This window comes from Hemitrygon akajei, unplaced genomic scaffold (genome assembly GCF_048418815.1).
Source record: "Hemitrygon akajei unplaced genomic scaffold, sHemAka1.3 Scf000122, whole genome shotgun sequence".
NCBI lineage: Eukaryota > Metazoa > Chordata > Chondrichthyes > Myliobatiformes > Dasyatidae > Hemitrygon > Hemitrygon akajei.
This window is the reverse complement of record NW_027332008.1, coordinates 1,802,488-1,824,234: the sequence shown is the minus strand read 5'-3', so window position 1 is coordinate 1,824,234 and position 21,747 is coordinate 1,802,488. Positions and strand designations below refer to the sequence as shown.

The 21,747-nt window shown below is 45.5% G+C and overlaps 1 protein-coding gene across 1 annotated transcript in view; it reads left to right on the top strand.

Moving 5' to 3' along the window:
- The first annotated feature begins 6,115 nt into the window (after positions 1-6,115).
- The window catches only part of LOC140723645 (NACHT, LRR and PYD domains-containing protein 3-like), a 90,404-nt gene continuing 74,772 nt past the window's right edge, over positions 6,116-21,747 (top strand). The window contains exon 1 of the mRNA XM_073038218.1: positions 6,116-6,234. The gene's annotated coding sequence lies outside the window, so the exon portion shown is untranslated. The remainder of the gene's footprint in view (positions 6,235-21,747) is intronic.

Below are 21,747 nucleotides of genomic sequence, written 5' to 3'. Positions count from 1 at the left end.
ACTAAAGCAACAATGATAACTGCCATCAGATCCGCTGTTGCCATTCCAACCAGGTAACGGGTGATGCATTTGGAGAGCCCGCATTTTCCCCGAGATAGGATCACAATCGCCATTAAATTAACTACAAGGAAATTGAATAAAAAAGAAATATCGTCAGTGGCAACTCACTGAACATCCATTATAACGATGCTATGCAGAATATGGTTTAGCTGCAACTGATCAATGACCCCTCCCCCCGATTCCTGCAGGGTATGGTCTGTGGAAGACGAAAGCGGAAATCCAGTGTGTGCGGTCTCCGTCGCTGCACTCCGGCTGGAGGACAATGACGGATGTGAGTGTCAGTGAGTTGGCGACCTTCCCACAGTTTAGAGCAAGTAATCCGAGTACCACGACTTATGTACCGGTGAACGGACCATCGTCGTAGTAAACAACATCATTTCCATTATTAGAGGTGAAATAGCTGAAGGGATTGTTTGTAGCGGTAACAGAGTGGCAACAAGGAGATACAAAGACCATCATTTAAATAAGAATTATAATTAGAATATATGTAGATATTTTTAGTCTGATAACCACCATCTGATCTGTTGTTACCATTGCAAACAGTTTACCAACGTAATTGACAAAAGAAAAATAACTTCTATCAAAGTGCGGAAAAGGAAAATAAAACCATTGGATGCCTGAATTCTCCATTCCGGAAACACGTTTCAGCCGACGGTAGCATCTGTGCTCAGTAACAGTGCGGATACCGCAGCAGAGTAAGGACGGCACCATACATAAAGTAACCAGCTCCGGCATCTTACCGGGGACACCGACCGCTACAAGTGTGGGATAGTAAATGGCCGCGATGTAGTAAATCGCCGCATATCCCATATTCTGTCAGAAGCAGCGTTCAGTTCTACGGAGCGTGTCAGCTGCTCAGATGGACTGGTGATCGGTTTAGCAGACTTTTATTGAGGAGAGAACAATTCCACTGAGGCAATTAGCGTGGCTATCACGTCAGGGACATTAGTGACAACCAACTGCACAAACAATTACTTTAAGCTATTTTTACTCACTGTCCCCGTGTCATTAATTTGACTCCTCAAGGGATATTGCAATCTATTTACTTTAAATAAAGTATGATGTGAATTTTCCATGTTATTTTCCATGATACCTGGCTTCAGGTGTTTAAATGGGATATTTTTTTTATATATCTGTGGTGCTTTCAAAGTTGGCATTCATCTTGAAGTCGATTTATTTGGAATATTTGACGGAGCACATTCGCTTCTGAAATTGAGGGAAGGAGTTTGTTCTGTCGGGTGAAATGGAGAACACTTCCTTTTTAAAGGGGAACATTCGTTCATTCTTTTCTTTCGTTTGTTCCAGTCATTCCGGGCGGTGTGAGTGATGGAATAGCATGACAGCTGATATGTATTACAATAACACTGCACTTATATTCCTCCAAACAATTTAAAAGATCCACAGCGATATTCCAGAGACCTGTGATCAAAAAGGGAACGTGTCTTCGGGAAATTAGCGAGGGCTGTGGACAGTTTGAAGAACAATGTTTTCCAGCACACACATGGGCCGTTTTGAAGGAACATGACCTCTTCCAGCGAATGACTTGACCACCCCCACCAGGGCCGTGCGATGCCGTCGATTTAACTTTAAAGATCTTCTCAAATCAGCCGCAATTCTACCAGTATTTCGCCATCCATTCTATGTTTGAACAAAAATAACAAGTAAAATCTGTGACCATTCCGCAGGTTTTCAGACTACTATTTGCCACGAAGTTGTCTGTCTTTCTCCTGATTTGCTTTCAGGTATATTGTCTTTCATACAAACAGAGCAACGTAGAAAACCTACAGCACACCATAGGCCCTTCGGCCCATAAAGTTGTGCCGAACATGTCCCTACCTTAGAAATTACTAGGGTTATTCATAGCCCTCTATTTTTCTAAGCTCCATGTACTTATCCAAAAGTCTCTTAAAAGGCCCTATCGTATCCGCCTCCACCACTGTTGTTGGCAGCCCTTTCCACGCACTCACCACCGTCTGCGTAGAAAATTTACCCCTGAAGTTTCATTTGTACCTACACCCCAGCACCTTAATCCCGTATCCTCTTGTGGCAACCATTTCAGCCCTGGGAAAAGCCTCTGACTATCCACACGATTAATGCCTCTGATCATCTAACACACCTCTATCAGGTCACCTCTCATCCTCCGTCGCTCCAAGGAGAAAAGGCCGAGTTCACTCAACCTGTTTTCATAAGACAATCCTCAGTATAAGTATGAGCAGAACAGCGGATGTGGTCAAGCTCACCTGTCAATCACACTTCCTTCTGCTCCTGCAGGGCACCGCTCTGTGTCGATTGTAGTACTGGTACCGATGAGCGGCCCTCGGCTTATTGGAGAGAGTCTCACCACTCTGTTTCCATTGTGGAACTCATACTAATGTGCGGCCCTCGGTTGACTCGAGCAAGTAATACATCTGCCTTCAAATCCATTCTCCCAAAGAGAATCACTGCGTAACGTTCCGGGTTGAACTCCATCTGTAACTTCTCAGCGCTGCTCTGCGTCCTGTCACTTTCCTGTTGTAATCTGTGACAACCTTCTATACTATCCATAATTCCACCAACCGCCACATCATTACAAATACAATAATCCACCCTTCCACCTCCTCATCCAAATCATTCATAGAAACACAAATGCCAGGTTCTCAAACTGATCACTGCAGGACACCACTGGTCACCATCCATCGAGAAAACGCTCCATCCAGAATTATCCTCTGCCTTCTGTGGGCGTCAGTCCTGAATCCACCAGCCAACTCTCCCTGGATACAAAGCCTTCTGACGCTATGAACGGTCCTACCACGGTTAACCGTATCAAATGCCTTATTAAAATCTATTTATACCAGATCAACTTCTCTACCTTTACCAATGTGCTTTGTCACATCCTCACAGAACTGAACCAGGCACGTGAGGCATGACCTGCCTCTCCCAAAACCATTCTGACTCTCCCAAATCAGGGTCTCCCAAACCTCGGAAATTCGGTTTCTAAGAATGTTCTCCAATAATTTGCCCATCACTGAAGTAGAATGCACTGGGCTATAATTTACAAGGTTATCCTTACTCCCTTTCCTGAGCAAAGGGATAATATTTCCATTTCCAATCCTCTGATACCACAAGTGCGACAGTGATAACGCAAAGGTAATCGCCAAGGGCGCAGCAATCTCTTCCTCCGCTTCCCACAGTAACCTGGGGTTTCTCGCAACCTCACAAGAGGACTTATCTATCCGAATGTTCTTCAAAAGTTCCTGTACATCCTCTTTTCTAACCTCGTCCTGTCGTTGAACATAAGCCCGTTTGACGCTTCCTCACAAACGCCAGGATCTCTCACTGGTGAAGATTGAAGTGAAGTCCTCATTAAGGACCTGTCCCACCTCCACCAGCTCCAGCCGTATGTTTCATCTCTATCCCTGACCGGTCCTACTCTCACTCTAGTCATCCTCTTCTTCACACACATCTAAAGTGTCACGGGGTTTTCATTAATCCCGCTGTAGGCCTTCTGTAGAGGTTTCAAGTTCTCCCAATTCCATTCTTCAGCTCGTCCCTGGCTGCCTTGTAACTCTACAGCCGTGTCCGATCCTAGCTTTCTAAACCTGGTCAGTTGTTTTCTTCCTCTTGACCAGATGATCCACATCTCTGTCAAACATGGCTCCTTCATCAATCCAGAACCCTATGCAAGTGCTGTCTAAAATAACTTCTCATTTCCGTTGTGCATTTTCCAGGGTGCATCCGTTCCTAGTTTCAGCTCTGAGATTCCAGACTAAAACATTATAATTCCATTTAGCCAATTCATTAATTTGGAAACTTCTGGCCTGTTGGGAGTGGGCAGTGTGGTTAGTTCGGGGACTGACATAGGTTTGTGGGGAGAGATTGGGGTAACGGGATTCGTTTGGGGACTGACACGCGGGTGTGGGGAGAGGGAAGGGCAATTTGATTATTTCGGGGACTGACATAGGTTCGTAGGGAGAGATCAGGGTAACGGGATTCGTTTGTGAACTGACACGATGGTGTGGGGAGAGAGCAGGGCAGCGGGATTAATTTAAGGACTGTCACAGGGCTATGGGGAATAAGCTGGGACTTAACGCGGCAGTGGGGTTAGTTTGGGGTGACACGAGGCTGGGGAGATAGCGAGATGGTGGCATTACTTTGGTACTGGCACAGGCCTCTAGGAGTAGTGTGTGTCCCCGTTTACGAAAGGTGGGTGCTAGTACAGAGTGAAGCACACTAAAATACGAATTTCACTGTATTTATCAAAAGTGTTAGGTTTTGTGTTGTTCCATAAATAGCTAAAATGACAAATCGAGCTCCCCCGCCCCATCCTTCCATCCAGTAGCTCCCCCTAACGGCCCAGCCCCGCATTACCATGCTTTCACTCCAGCCTTCCTTTGACCTCCAGGCTACGGAATCCCCGAGCCCAGGGGCACCGCCAAACACACGAGTGCCTGGACTTTTGATCACCCACCCACCGGCCAGGCTCTCCCCCGTGGATCACGGAGTGAGTTGAATCTCCAACCTTCCCTCATCTTTCTACAGTTTCTTCGGCCTCAGGACCTATCGACCCGAAACACTTCGCAAGCGAGGCCCCTCGGTAGACAGACTAGGGATGTTCCCGCTCCTTCAGCACCCTTACCGCCTGGCACAGGACTGCAGACTGGAAAGAGGGCTGGCTGTATCCCATCCGCGTCCAACCTCGCCCCCCGGGGCACTCCACCTCTCGCCGCCAGGCAGGCACGGTCACGATCGTGAAGGACAAGGGGCGCCAAAGAGGGCAGGAAGCCGATTTCAGTGGAGGGTCGCCGAGGCAGTGAGGGTCAGGTCGGAGAAGGGGAGGCAGGGCGTCATGCAGAAGAGGGTAGTCGGGAGAGGAAGGGAGAGTCGTCGCGAAGGCGGGTTAGAGAAGCAGATCGCGAGATAGGATGGAGAAGGGGATCAATGTGACAGGGAGGGATGGAGTTGTTACGTACCCCGTAACGGGTTAAATAACCAGCAGAAATGGGCACACCTGGATTCTGAGTCTTCCGTTATAAACTCTATTTTATCAGTAACTACGTGAATAAAGTAATATAAAACAAGATAAGGTGAACAGATTAGCAAAGTATATGCATATATACAGGTGAGAAAATAAGCTTCCCCAGCTCAGGTGATTCGGTGATACAGTCTCACGGTGGGATGGTAAGTGATCAGTTCAGTTCTGGAATTTGGTTTGAGTAGAGTTGGAGAGAGAGAGTTAGAGTGTTGGTTTATCTTCCAATGCCGATGCCGATCCTCCACGTCGTACTCCTGTTCCCGAAACTTATTTAATGTCACCAACTTCTGACCACAGAAAAGGGGATGCCATCTTCTGTGGTGGAGTTATCAACCCCAGACCACGGTTAAACACACCGATAGCTCCCCACCGGTCACCCCTCTGTCCACACTGTGAGCAAAAACCCCACCCTTGTCGTGGGCACACAAAGCTCACCAGTGTCCTTCTTGCCTCAGGGGTCGTGTCTCTCCTGTGGTGTGACTTGTGTGTCTCTGGTGTGTGTCTCCTGTGGTGTGACTTGTGTGTCTCTGGTGTGTGTCTCCTGTGGTGTGTCTTGTGTGTCTCTGGTGTGTGTCTCCTGTGGTGTGTCTTGTGTGTCTCTGGTATGTGTCTAATTAAAAAGTCAACGACCTTGTATATATCTCTAAGTGCTGAACACGAGCTGTCCATCACATAGCTCCGCCTTTCAGTTTCCAAGGCAACTCACAGACTTTCTGTCTCCCTGCTGCTGAATTAGCACAGAAGCTCTCTCGTTTAAAGGAACAGTCCACTTTAGAATTATCCTTCAGATCTCGTCACAATCTAAACATAGCTACAAGATCTGTGATATATTCTTAAATTCTTAAGTAAGTTTTGTTTTTAGAATCTCAGCTAACGGTGAAAATTGCAAAATCTTTGCAAAATTTCATGGACGTACATGTATGTGTAAGTCTCGTGAGCTCTTTTCCCGCTCCCATTTTACGGCAGATCTGCCTTGTTTCCGAGTCTCCGCCCCCAGCTCTGATGACATGAATTACAGTCCTGACTTTCCTTCAGTTCTGTGTTGAAGCGGGTCGGCGGCGTCGGATCGTCTGTAGTATCCGGATTAGGAGACGACCATCACCCCCAGAGTCGGGAATCCGGGGAGGGGTTCACTGTCCGGGCGTGAAAACAAGTTCTCATCGGTGAGTACTGAGGCTGGTCCCGAGTGTGGACGCCTGATGTAAGGTAATGCACCCAGTTAACTTCCCCGATCTGGCGGCCTCCCTGCGCTTGCTGGACAGAACCTGCCGGGGTCGGTCTGTGTTGTGGGACCTTCACAACATACCGACTGAGATGAGCCGCCGCTCAGCCCCTCTTGCCCTGGTCCTAGGAGCGTGATGGGGCGGTGATACCGAGACTGCACTCATCCATTGTGGTTTATCTCGGGAACTTTACCTTCCTCACCCGGCCCCGCATCGTGTCCAAACTTCCCTTGGATCGATAGTCGGTGTCTACAATGGAACAGCTTCTGCACTGCTGAAGTTGTGTAGAGCTGGAACTGGCAGCAGATTTATTGCACCTCGAGAGGGTTAAAACAGCAACTGGTATTTTAGTTTAACCATTACAAAATGGCAGAGTGTTCAGTATTCATTGTGGTCATAAGGGAACTCAGAGCATGTGATGTTGAGAATGTAACTTCCTTTTTCGTTTAGTTCTGGTGGGCCTCTTCCTCAGTCACCAGGGAAACAGCCCACCACAGCTTCAAGGAGTGTTGAAGATTTTGATCACTCTACACAGCCCTTTAGCAGAAATTCAGTGGCCACAGGATACAGTGTGGATTCGAGGATGCATTTACTGTATGGAATATATAATGTCTATGCTGGAATGAACAGATGACTAATGAATCTTGTGATTGTGTTCATGGAAATCTTTTTAGAATGTCACAAACATCTTGTAAACGGTCAATATTTGCGAATCAAAAAAAAAAGAGAACAATCTCTGTTTCCAGGGCTATCATTACCATTTAATATTGAAATATATTGTTCATGTTCCACTACGGGAAAAGAGGCGGCCAGCTGATTTGGTGTAGATTCCACTCAACAATATAATAATCAATAATATGCCCAGAGACATGATGAAATGTATCCGGGGCCATTTTGTAAATCACGCAACGAAAGTCAACTCGATCCCCGTCCAGACAACGGGTTCCTCAGGTTACAATTCTGTCATGGGTTGGTGTAGGAGTGTTATTTTTTTTTGAACTGTGAATAGCTGAGGCACTGCAGCCCATTAGCGGCAGAAAAGATCTCTGGGAGTGTTGGGCCATTCGTTATCATCCTGGGATGAGGAGTCCAGGAACATGGAAATTCCAGTGTTTGGTGCTCGCCCGATCTTGTTGCTTCTACAGATGGCACTGGACATTCCTCCTTCCGCGATGAAGCAGATGCCTCATGTCTGATGAGGCCTCTCATGTCAAGATGTGTGATCATCTTGGGGGTGGGTTGGGACCCTGTGAGGATGGGTCCTGGGACTGCACACAGGTTTTGATACATATATAATGGACCCGTCGTTCAAGCTGCCCAGGAGTATGAGGTGATGCGTTAGTATTAATATTTCGTGATCAGATGTTTGGTTCTGGAGTTCCTTTGGAAGCAAAGAAGGGAATAATTTGCCATTGATTCCCTCACAGTGAGAGGCTGTGAGTTAATGGGCAGTTCCGTGTTTGCAGCAGTAAACATGACCGGGGTTTTGTGTTCAATCCGTGTTTGGAAAGTCCCTCTCACTGTCCCCTACAGTCAGCTAGTGAGAGTCAAATAGAAACTCCAGAAGGAGAAGCTGGAGACAGGCTCATCGATATTACACAAGTACCAGCATTGCAGTGGTGTACAGGGAATTACCGAGGCAGGAGTGGGGAATTGGCCAGAATCACTCGCAGGGATGTCAACAGAGCAGCAACTTGTGGGAAGTTGGAGGATGGGTGAGGTTGTAAAACAAACAAAAGGCAACAAAAGTTGATAAAAAATCAGAGGTAGTATACCAAAGTAATCGAGCCGATAACATTAAAAAGGCTCCTAAACGTTTCTTCAGATACGTAAGTTGTAAAAGAGATGCACGACGGGATATCAGAACACTGCAAACTGGGGATGTAGTAAATGGGACAAGGAATGGCGGACGAACTGAAGATGTATTTTGAACTGATCTTCATGGAGGAAGTCAATAGCAGTATATTGGAAGTTCAGGGGGCATCAAGTGTCTGAAGTTACCAAAACCAGAGAGAGGTTTCTTGGGAAACTGAAAGGTCTGAAATTAGATCTGTCACATGGATTTGATGGCGTGTACCCCAGAATGTGGTCTCAGGGTACTTGGAGACCCGTCAGAAAATATGCCGTAGTCTTGTCTGACAAATCTGATGGAGTTCTTTGAAGAAATAACAAGCAATATAGACAAAGGGAAATCGGTTGATGCTGTGTGTTTGGATTTTCAGAAGGTCTTTGTTTGCTTCAACACGTAAGGTTGCTTAAAAAGCTACGAGATCATGGTATTACAAGAAAGATTCTAACATTGATAAAGCAGTGGTTGATTGGAAAGGGGCAAAGCGTCGGAATAAAAGGAAGCTTTCTGTATTGGTCCCAGAAACAGTGATTTTCCACAGGGGTTTGTGTTGGGACCGATTATTTTCCGTCATATGTTAATGATTTGGACAATAGAATTGATGGTTCTGTCGCAAAGTTTGCAGACAGAATGAAGATAGCTAGAGGGGCAAGCAGTTTTGAGGAATTAGAAAGTCTACAGAAGGATTTACACAGTTAGGAAACTGGGCAAGCAAATGGAATACGGTGTCTTGAAGTGTATGGTAGACGAAATGAAAGGGTTAGTTATTTTCTAAATACAAAAGAAAACTGAGATGCAAAGGGGTTTGTGGGTCGTTGTGCAGGATTCCCTGAAGGTTAATTTGCAGGTTGAGTCTGTGGTGAGGAAGACAAATGCGATGTTAGCATTCATCTCAAGAGGACTAGAATATTAAAGCAACGATGTGATGTTGAATCTGTATAAAGCACTGGTGAGGCCGAACTTGGAGTGTTCTGAGCAGGTTTGGGCCTCTTAACTTCGAAAGGAATGTGGAGAAACTGCAGAGCGTTCAAAGGGTGTTCGCAAAAGTGATTCGAAGATTGAATGGCTTCTCATGTGAACCGCGTTTGATGGCTCTGGGCCAGTACTCACTGAAATTTAGAAGAATCAGTGGTGACTTTATTGAAACATATCGAATGGTGAAAAGCTTTGATAGAGTTGATGTAGAGATGATGTTTCCTATGGTGGGATACTCTACGAGCGGATGACACTACTTCAGAATAGAGGGCCCCCTATTAGAACATGGCGAGCAGGGATTTAATTTACCAGAGAATGTTGAATCTGTGGAAGTTTTTTTTTTTGCCTCAAGCAGCTATGTAGGTCAAATCTTTATATATATTTAAGACTGAGTTTGATTGGCTCTTGACTGGTGAGTGCATGGAAGGATTTGATAAGATGGCAGGAGCTTGGGAATGTCAGGAAAACTGGATCAGCCATGATGAAAGTGCGGAGCAGACTCGATGGGCCAAATGGCCTAATTCTGCTCCTTTATCGTATGGTCGAATGGAGATAGAACATAACTTACAGCATAGAATAGTACATCACGGGAACACGCTCTTTGGAATCAAACCTGGAATAATTTTCCTGAACTGCCTTTTAACCCTCTCCATTTCAAACATCCTTTCTCATGTTAGGGGCCCAAACCTGCGCACAATACTCTCAGTGTTGCCTTATCAGGTCTCTATACATTCTCAACAGTACATCCTTCTTTCTATATTATAGTCCTCTTGAAATAAATTCAAACATCGCAATTGCCTTCTTCACCACCGACTCAGCCTGTATATTAACCTGTCGGGAAAACTGCACCAGCACTCCCAAGTCTCTTTGCAGCTTAGTAGGTTTTTTTGATTTTCGAAATTTTGATCCAACCTGTCCACGATCTCCACACAATTAAAATGGGAAATCTGTTTGTTTTTATCATGTCCTGAGGTGCAATGAAAATCTTGTTTTGCATAACATCCATACAGATCAATAGAGCACAACAGAACATTGAGGTGATACAGGGTAAGTGGAGCTACAGAGTGTAACAAAGCATCATTGTTTCAGAGAAACCAAAGCGCACATTGGCATACGGTGCAAGGTCATAGCAAGATACATTTTGAGGTTAAGGTGCATCTTATCTAGCTGGGGTGCATTCAGTTTGCTTATAGCAGCAGAATAGAAGCCGTCCTTGAGCCTGGTGATTTGTGTTTTCCACTGAGTGTGTAACCTTCGTCCCAGGTGGAAAGCGAGGATGGCCAGGACCGTGAGGTTATTCTGCCTGCTTTACTGATACAACAAGAAGTTCATACACAGCTCATGGCGGGCAGTCTGGTTTTCGCGATGTCTACAGCTCTCCACAGTTCCTGGCAGTCATGAGTAAAGTAGTAGCAGTACGAACGCGTAAAGTATCCTGTTGGGATAATTTCTATGGTAGGTTGATAAAATTTCGTGAAGGACAATGGTTATATGCCAAAATTCCTATTGTTAGTTCAATCTCTGTCATTTTAGAATCTTTTCCATGCAATAGAAGGTCTTGTAAATTCAATGTCTGTGTATTGCTGGAGAACAACTTGTGATTGAGCTTGATCCATTCTCACACCTGTTTCATTCAGCTTATTCCATGCCGATTTTGTTCACCCTCTGTCCAGCCTGTATCCCATCACTTCAATGATATATATCAATAACCTTGTTCAACCTCTGTCCAGCCTGTATCCCACCACCTCAATGATATATATCAACCATCTTGTTCAACCTCTGTCCAGCCTGTATCCCACCACCTCAATGATATATATCAACCATCTTGTTCAACCTCTATCCAGTCTGTATCCCACCACCTCAATGATATATATCGACCATCTTGTTCAAACCCTGCCCAGTCTGTATCCCACCACCTCAATGATATATATCAACCATCTTGTTTAAACTCTGTCCAGTCCGTATCCCACCACCTCAATGATATATATCAACCATCTTGTTCAACATCAGTCCAGCCTGTATCCCACCACCTCAATGATATATATCAAACATCTTGTTCAACCTTCACAAGACGACCAACCTTTTTGTCTGCTGAAAACTTGGAAACCCACCCTTCTACCCCCACATCGATGCCGTTAATAAAAACATATTCCTCTAATCCTTGCTTCCTAAACCTTCCACCTCACTTCATCCTACCATTCTTTATTTTCCTCACCGAGACAAATTTATCCCTAACATTCTGCAAGAGATACTCAAACATTGACCACATGCCCATAGTACAATTCGCTGCAAAAAAAAAACATCATCACAATTCGCAAACGTAAGTTCTAGCCTTATAGCCTCACAATTTGCCCTTCCCCAATTAAAAAGTTTCCTGTCCTCTCTGATTCTATCCTTTTCCATGATAATGCTAAAAGTCAGGGAGCGGTGATCACTGTCCCCCAGATGCTCACCCACTGCGAAATCTGTGACCTGACCCGGTTCGTTACCTAATACTAGATCTAGTATGGCATTCCCCCTAGTCGGCCTGTCAAAATACTGTGACAGGAATCCGTCCTGGACACACTTAACAAACTCTGCCCCGTCTAAACCCTTGGAACTAATCAGGTGCCAGTCAATATTAGGGAAGTTAAATTCACCGATGATAACAACCCTATTACTTTTGCACCTTTCCAAAATCTGCCTCCCAATCTGCTCCTACCAGGGGGCCTACACAATATTCCCAATAGATTAACTGCTCCCTTCCTGTTCCAGACTCCCACCCATACTGACTCAAAAGGATCCTGCTACATTACCTACCCTTCCTGTAGCTGTAATAGTATCCCTGACCCAGTAATGCCACCCCTCCACCCCTTCACCCCCCCCCCACTTTCTCCCTTTTAAAGCACTGAAATCTAGAAATATTTATAATCCATTCCTGCTCTGGTGCCAGCCAGGTCTCTGTAATAGCCACCAAATTATAACTCCATGAATGTATCCAAGCTCTCAGTTCATCACCTTTGTTCCTGATGCTTCTTGCATTGAAGTACACATACTTTAGCACTTCTACCTTACTACGTTTAGACCCTTTATTCTGCTTCTCGTTCCTCAAAGCCTCTTTATATGTTAGATCTGGCTTTACTCCATGCACTACTTCTGCTGCTCTGTCTTTCTCTATTTCAGGGCCAGACGCCTCTTCCCCAGTCTCTTCAGTTTGGCACCTGAGAACATTTCTATCACATACAAACCTTTGATTTCAACCCACACACGCAGTCCTCGCATGACCCTTATCCTCCCGCACCTCACCACCAGCTCTAACACTCTGCTTCCTGACCCTCTGCAAATCAAGTTTAAACCCCACGGAGCAGCATTAGCTAACCTACCCACAAGGATGTTAGTTCCCCTCAAGTTCATGTGCAACTCGTCCCGTCGGAACAGGTCAACCTTCTTTGGAACAAAGCCCTATTGTCCAGAAATATGACGCCCTCCCACCTGCACGATCTCCTTAGCCACGTACTTAGCTGCATTATCTTCCTATTTCTAACTTCATTAGCACGTGGCACGGGGAGAAATCCTGAGATTGCATCCCTGGAGATTCTGTCCTTCAACTTTGCACATAACTCTTTAACCTCTTTGCAGGACCTCCTCCTTCTTCCTATCCACATCATATGTTCCTACATGGATCACGACATCTGGCTGCATACCCTCCCTCCTGAGCATACCGAGAACTCGATCGGAGATAGAGCAGACCCCGGCACCCGGGATGCAACAGGCCATCCTAGAATCTCGATCTCTCCAACAGAACCTCTTCTTTGTCCCCCTAACTATCGAATCCCCTATCACTACTGCTCTCCTCTTTTCCTTCCTTCCCTTCTGAGCAGAGTGTCCATTCTCGGTGCCAGAGACGCGACCACTACAACTTGTCCCCGGTAGGTCGTCCCCACCAATTGTATCCAAAACGGTATTCTTGTTGTTGATGGGAACGGCCACAGGAGTGCTCTACTCTTCCTGTCTATTCCCCTTCCCTCTCCTGACAGTCAGCCAGCTACCGGCCTCCTGACTCTTAGGGGTAACTATCTCCCTGAAACTCCTGTCTATTTCTGCCTCTGCCTCCCGAATGATCCGACGTTCATCCAGCTCCAGCTCCAGTTCCCTAATTCGGTTTGTCAGGAGCTGCAGCTGGATGCACCTTTTGCAGGTGTAGTCATCAGGGACAACAGTGCTCGCCCTGACTTCCCACAGACTGCAAACGGAGCACTCCAATGCCCTAACTGCTGCCTCCATTACCTACTCCGAAGTTAATTAAATTAATTAAAGAAACTTACCCGGCCTTACCTCACTGGGAGCAAACTCGTCCTCAGCCTCTGCTTGCCGAAGCCTCTAAGCCAAAGCCTCAAAGCTCCACTCCTACCCTGATCCACTCACACCACTGGCCGCTCCTCTTCAGTTACCCGCCCTTTTATTTGTCCCTGCCAATTATCTCATTCGCTCCTTCTCTTCCTTCTGCAACGGTCACACAGAACCGAAGGGTGCATGGCATCACCCTCAGACTATTCAGACTATTAATCTTACTGAGCACTTGCTCAGTCGTAATTTTCACTGCACATAATCCGCTTCCCTGGCATTCTTAAATGTTGGGTATACTGCAGATGTCTTCCACTTGGTCTATGATTACAATATCTCCGGCGTCATTTTCTATTATTCCTATATCTACCCTCAACTCTCTTTTAAGCTTTATATACTAAAAAAAAACCTCTTAGTAGCTTCTTTGATATTAATCGCCAGGTTCCTTTCATAATTCATCTCTTCTTTCCCAATGACCTTCTTAGTTTCCTTATGCAAGTTTTTAAAAGCTTCCCAATACTCTATCCATCACTAGCTTCGACTTCCTTCTATGGCCTCGGATTTTGCTTTTACATTGGCTCTGACTTCACCTGTCAGCCACGACAGTGTCCTCCTTCCATTCGAAATTATCTTCCTATTTGGAATCTCGCTGTCTTGCACTTCCCTCATTTTTCGCAGAATCTCCAGCCATTGCTGCCCCGCTGTCCTTCCTGCTACAGTCCCTTTCCCGTCAACCTTTGCCGGTTCCCCGCTCATTCCATTGTAATTTGCCTCATTCCACTGAAATAACGATACATTAGAATTCAGTTTCTCCTTCTCAAATTTCAAAGAGAACTCGATTATATTGAGATCACTGTTCCCTAAGGGTCCCTTAACCTCAAGCTCTCTTATCATCTCCGGATCAATGCACAACTCCCAATACAACACAGCCGATGCCCCAGTGGGCTCAACAACAAACTGTTCTAAAAAGCCATCCCTTAAACATTCTGCAAATTCTCTTTCTTGTACTAGCCTGGTATTCCCAATGCACTTTCATGTTAAAATCTCCAACGATTATCATAGCATTGCCCTACTGACACGCTTTTTCTATCCCTTACTATTTTTCTGCTGTTTCTTACTATATTGCTGCTGTTTCGAGGCCAGTATAAAATTGTCATTAGGGTCCTTTCACACTCGCCATTTCTTAATTCAACCCATACAGACTCTAGAACTTCCGATCCTATGTTATCCCTTTCACATGATTTAATATTATTTCTTATACACAGGGCCACACCACTTGCCTCTGCCTACTAACTTATCTTTCCGATACACCGTATATCTTTGGAGCGATTGTCCACTGAGACTCTCTGGGTGGAATTTAGGAAGAGAAAAGGGCCTATACTTCTGTTGAGTGTTTTTTATAGACTACCCAATAGTAACAAGGACATCGAGGAGCAGAGAGGAAGACAGATTCTGGGAAGTTGTAATAATAACAGGGTCATCGTGTTGCGAGATATTAATTTCCCAAATATTAATTGGCAACTCCCTAGAGCAAGTGGATTAGATGGGGTGGAGTTTGTTAGGTGTGTTCAGGAAGGTTTCTTGATACAATATGTACAAACGTAGATAAGCCTACAGGAAGAGAGGCTGTTCTTGATCTGATATTGGGAAATGAACCTGGTCAGGTGTCAGATCTCTCAGTGGGAGAGCATTTTGGAGATAGTGATCACAATTCTATCTCCTTTACCATAACATTGGAGAGGGATAGGAATAGACAAATTATGAAAGCGTTCAGTTAGAGTAAGGGGAAATATGAGTCTAGCAGGCAGGATTTTGGAAGCATAAAATGGGAACAGATGTTCTCAGGGAAATGGACGGCCGAAAAGTGGCAAATGTTCAGGAAGAAGGTACAGGAGCCTCAGGCCCCACACCACCAGGTTCAGGGACAGTTACTACACCCCGCAGCCATCGGAAAGAAGGTATGGGATCCTCAGGAATCACACCAACAGGTTCAGGGACAGTTATTACACCTCAACCATCAGGAAGGAGGTACAGGAGCCTCAGGACTCACACCACCAGGGAAATATGGTAGGGTACAGGAACTGTGGTGTACAACGTCTGTTGAAAATTTAATCAAGAAGAAAAGAAATGCTTACGAAAGGATCAAAAATCTGGTATTAATAGAGATCTAGAATAATATAAGAGTAGCAGGAAAGAGCAGAAGAATGAAATTAGCAGGACCAGAAGGGGCCATGAGAAGGCCTTGGCGGTTTGGTTGAAAGAAAACCCCAAGACATTCTACAAATTTGTGAAGAGCAAAAGGATAAGACGTGAGAGGCTAGGACAAATCAAGTGTAACAGTAGAAAAATGTGGCTGGAACCGGAGGAGATTGCAGAGGTACTTAATGAATATTTTCCTTCAGTATTCTCTACAGAAAAGGATCTTGACGATTGTAGGGATGACTTACAGCTGACTGAAAAGCTTGAGCATTTGGATATTAAGAAAGAGGATGTGCTGGAGCATTTGGAAAGCATCAAGCTGGGTAATTCGCCGGAACCGGACGAGATTTACCCCAGGCTACTGTAGGAGGCGAGGAAGGAGATTGCTGAGCCTCTGGCGATGATTTTTGCATCATCAATGGGAACAGAGATTCCGGATGATGGGAGGGTTGCGGATATTGTTCTGTTATTCAGGAAATGGAGTAGAGATAGCCCAGGAAATTGTAGGCTAGTGAGCTTTACTTCAGTGGTTGTTAAGTTGACGGAGAAAATCTTGAGAGGCAGGGTTTATGAACATTTGGAGAGGTATAATATGATTAGGAATAGTCAACATTACGTTGTCAAAAGCAGTTCGTGCCTTGTGAGACTGACTGAATTTTTGACGATGTGACTGAACACATGAAGATAGAGCAGTAGATGCAGTGTATAAGGATTTCAGCATTCATGGAATTTGATAAGGTACCGCATACAAGGCTTATTGAGAAAGTAAGGTGGCATGGGTTACAAGGGGACACTGCTTTGTGGATCCAACTAGCTTGCCCACAGAAGGCAAAGAGTGGTTTTAGACGGGTCATATTCTGCATGGAGGTCGGTGACCAGTGGTGGGTCTCAGGAATCTGTTCTGGGACCACTGTTCTTCGTGAATTTTATAAATGACCTGAATAAGAAAGTGGAGGGATGGGTTAGTAAATTTGCTGAGGACACGGTTGGGGATGTTGTGGATTGTGTGGAGGGCTGTCAGACGTTACAGCGGGATATCGATAAGATGCAAAATCGGGCTGAAAGGTGGCAGATGGAGTTCAAACCAGATAGGTTTGAGGTGGTTCATTTTGGTAGTCAAATATGATGGCAGAACATAGAATTAATGGTAAGGCTCTTGGCAGTGTGGAGGATCAGAGGGATCTATGTGTCCGAGTACATGGGATACTTAAAGCTGCTACACAGCTGCTCGAATCTTGACTTAGTGGTTAAAAAGGCATACGGTGCCTTGGCCTTCATCAACCATAGGACTGAGTTTAGGAGCCGAGAGGGAATGTTTCAGCAATATAGGACCCTGGTCAGACCACATTTGGAGTAGTGTGCTTAATTCTGGTCGCATCAGTACAGGAAGGATGTGGAAGCCAGAGTGGGTGCAAAGAAGACTTACAAGGATGTTGTCTGGATTGGAGAGCATGCCTTATGAGAATACGTTGAGTGAACTCGGCCTTTTCTCTTTGGAGCGACGGAGGATGAGAGGTGATCTGATAGAGGTGTATAAGACGATGAGAGGCATTGATCGTGTGGGTAGTCAGATCACAGGGTGGGTAGTCAGAAACAGGGTGGGTTCACAGGGCTGAAATGGATAACACCAGAAGGCACAGTTTTAAGGTGCTGGGAAGTAGGTACAGAGAAGATGTCAGGGGTAATATCTTTACTCAGAGAGTGGTGAGTGCATGGAATGGGCTGCCGGAGACGGTGGTGAAGATGGATACGATAGGGACTTTTAAGGGTCTGTGGATAGGTGCTTGGAGCTTAGGAACATAGAGGGCTATGGATAACTCTAGGTAATTTATAAAATAAGTACAAGTTCGTCACAGCATTGTGGGCCGAAGGGCATGTATTGTGTTGTAGGTTTTCTGTGTTCTATGTACACCACTCGCTGTGAGATGCGGGGAAGATGTCTGAGGTTTCCGGATAGTAAACACAAAGTACACTGCAGATGCTGTGGTCCAATCAACACGTACAACACGCTGGAGGAACTCAGCAGGTCGGGCAGCATCCTTGGAAACGAGCAGTCAACTCTTCGGGCCGAGACCCTTCGTCAGGACTGAAGAGGGAGGGGCAGGGGCCCTATAAAGAAGGTGGGGAGAGGGTGGGAAGGATAAGGCTGGAAGGTACCAGGTGAAAAACTAATCAGAGGAAAGATCAAGGGGTGGGGGGGGGGAAGCAGAGAGGGGATAGGCAGGAAAGGTGAAGAAGGAATGTAAGGGGAAAGCACTATGGGTAGCAGAAGAAGGCAGAGTTATGAGAGAGGTGATAGGGAGCTGGAAGAGGAGGCAGAGTGAAAGTGGGAGAGGGAGGAGGGAGGGAGGGAATTACCGGAAGTTGGAGAATTCGATATTCATACCAAGGGGCTGGAGACTACCCAGATGGTATATGAGGAGTTGCTCCTTCAACCTGAGTTTGGCCTCATCATGCCAGTAGAGGAGACCATGTATGGACATATCCGAATGGGAATTTGAAGCAGAGTCGAAGTGGGTGGCAACCGGGAGATCCTGTCTGTTGGGGCGAACAGGTTTCCGGGGTCGGTGAGTAGCAGATTCAGCTGTGTGACCCTGTGAGGTTGGGTCCAAGTACAATGCACCCGGGGATGAAGCTGCTCAGGGGTTTTGAGGTGTTGAGCCAGTATTTATTTTCTAAGCTCAGATGTTTGTTTCTGGAGTTCCTTTGGAATTAATGACTGCTAATCTGGGGAGAGGATGTGTTCCCATTCCATCCCTCTCAGATAGAGGCTGAAAGTAAATGGCCTGTTCCGTGTTTGAAACAGAAATAGACCCGTGAGTTTGGTGTTCAAATTGTCTTTGGAAATTCACCCCCCACCCCCCACACTGTCCTCTGCCTCTCAGTAGGTGGAAAACAGGAAGAACCTGAAAATGCGGGAAATCTAGACTAAAAATGGGAAATTGTTGAAATCATTCTGACGTACGGTTGTGAAACCAAATCGCTAACTTAGTTCCTCTTGAAGTGGACCAGTGCACAAGCGCATGTTTTGTGACTGCTAGGAGAACAGTAAAGAAACCTTAGTTTTCCCCTGTAAATAATCCTGGTACCACATTCCCTGTTTTTACTGAAATGTGTTCATTACAGCTGTTGCTCACAAGGGTAATCTCAGGAATGAGAGGGTTTATGTATGACAAGCAATTGATGACTCTGGGCCTGTACTCTATGGAGTTCAGAAGTATAGAGGTGGACGGGAACTTATTTAAACCTACAGAGTGCTGAACAGCCTGGATACAGTGGACATGGACAGGATGTTTCCATCAGACAGAGAGTCTGGGGTCTGAGAGCACAGCCTCGGAATAAAGCAGCTTCCCTTTAAAACTGAGATGAGAGAAACTTTTTCAGCCTAAGAAAGGTCGGTCTGTCGAGTTTGTTACAACAGATGATGGCTAAGAATCTCATTGAGTATATTTATGGCAGAGTGTGATTTTTTTTTGTTAGCCAGAACTACTAGAGGATAAATTGAATATAGCGTGAGGTATCGTTGAATGCAGCCTTCACGATTTTAGATTCTTCATTTCAAAATGGCTGCAGTGCTAATATGTGTCACAATGGCACTCACAGCATATGATGTAGAGTTTCTTAATTCCCTTTTCGGTTACGTTTGGAATGCCACTTCCTCCGTTTCCAGGGTAACAGCCCACCAGAGCTGCAGGAAGTGTTGAACATATTTATGGCTCTGCGGTCATCGCAGAGCAAGGGTAACAGAGTGGTAGTGAGAGGAAAAGATGCCGTGAGCATTGACTGTACGGAATGTATTACACCAGGTCCGGAATGGACTCAGAACTAACAAACCGGTGGGATGGGGTGGCATTTACACAGCTTGGGGTGTTGCTGACATTTTGCAATCAGTTACAATCTGCGCAATAAAATGAAGAGAATAAATCTACAGTTGTAGGAAATTTAAAACAAGAAGGAGGAAATACAGGAAACGCTCCGCAGATCGCCAGATTCCGCATTCCACTCTCTGAGTGAAGCAGTTTCCCTCAGATTCCCCTTAAATAGTTCAATTTTCACCCTAAACCCATGCAACCAACCTAAGGGATGAATGCCAACATGCCTTCTCCCTATTTATACCATCATAGTTTGCATACATCTAGCAGGGGTTCCCAACGGACCCCACGGATAATGTCAGGGATCCATGGTATAAAGAAGTTTGGGAACCCCTGTAACTCAGTTCCTTAAATAACAGCAATTTCAGGATGTATATTATATATATTTCTCTGACATTAAATGCACCTTTGAAACCTTTGTCTGCCAGGGCTACTGCAGTTTCTACACTAACCTGCTGCAAGATCCGAGGGACACCTTGTCAGGCATTGGGTATTCATCCATCCTAATTCATGTCAACACAGCAAGCACCTGTTGTGCAATTTGTGTGCAATCCATGGCCCGACTCTCAGGTAAATATAGACACAGAGAAGTTATTAAAAATCTCCCCATCTCTTTCGGCTCCATTGGTAGATGAGAACGCTGATCCTCATGAGAAATGTTGTGACAGTTATTGGGGCGGTGAGAAAACCACACGTTTTCTCAATGAATTATCCTGCCACCAAACTGTCTGTTATCCATGGAGATGTGCACAATACAGTTGTTGTTTTCAAAGTTCATGAGTGATTCTGGAATGGAAAAAAAATGGTGTAGGAGGGGCTTTTAGTGTCTCTGGGCCTGTGCTCAATGGAAGGGCGGTGACTCTGGGAACAGCAACCTCAATGCAATCCTGCGGTCTGGGTAGATTGGATTGGGACAAGATGCGTGAAACAGAAGGAGAGTCTAGGATCTGAGGTCACCATCTGAACCCATTCAATTGTATCTGGGGACCTCCCCTTCCATCATTCTGTCGGTAGGAGGATCTGAATTGCACCTGTATCAATGCCGGGGGTTGATCGTAATTATAAGTTACTTGCAGACACAAGAATATAACGGAATATTTAACCACCTAATGGGAAAAAGAGTGAAATTCATGATTATCACCACAATGTATTGTGTGATGCCTTTTGTAAATAGCCCAAAGTGGACAGTTAGAGCCGACAGGCAACATCCAGCAACCTGTTTTGATTTTCTAACAGCTTCTGCACTACTGGAAGTTCAGAGATGGAACGACCAGCAGATGTACTGGAGGCACCTCGGGACAGGGTTAAAACAGCCACTGAAATTTTAGCTTCTCCATTGCAAAATAGCTGAGAGCTCAGTATTCATCTTTGTCATAATGAAACCCAGAGCATGTGAGGTTGAGTTCCTTATTTCATATTTTCAGTTCTGCTGAGCGGCTTCTCCACACCAGGGTAACAGCCCACCAGAGCAGGTGACACACAGCCTGGTTCCCTGACCATTGAAAGCATCATCAGGCTCCAGTTCTGTCTGGGATGAGGGATTGTTAACTTTAAAACTGGAAATAGACAAGACACTGCAGCACCTTACCGACAAGAAAGAGTCCTGGGAGTGCTGGTGCTTGGGCTATAATCCTGGAATGGGGCTCCAGAATTATGGGACTGGTAGTGTTAGGGTTTGGCTCTGGCCCAGGTTTGTGCTTCTGCAGATGAGGCTGAATGTTCCTCCTTCTGCAGTAAAGCAGGATTCCGGTCGGGTTGTCGGATAGAGGTTGTAGAACATGAGTTATGATGAAAGGTTGAACAGACTCTGTGCTGTAGGGGAATTCATTTAAATTGGGTGTTCTACACAAGTCCATTCCCCAGGAAGCTTGGACAATTTCAATGAAAAACTTGGGTTGTTTCTATAGAGTGGTGCAGGCTGAGGTTTTCTCAATGAATTATCCTGCCACCAAATTGTCTGTTATACATGAAAATGTGCTCGTTAGAGTTGTTGTTTACAAGGTTCACAAGTGTGATTAGGGAATGAAACGTTTGGGGCATTTGGTGTCTCTGGGCCTGTTCTCAATGGAAGAGTGGTGACTCTGGGAACAGAAACCTCGATGAAATGCTGAGGTCTGGGTGGATCCGATGGGGACAAGGTGTTATGGAGACCGTGGCGGGTTTCATTTCTAAGAACGGCGAATCAGCATACAGAGCAGAGGTGCAGTGGCTAACGGACTGGTGCAGAGCCAACAA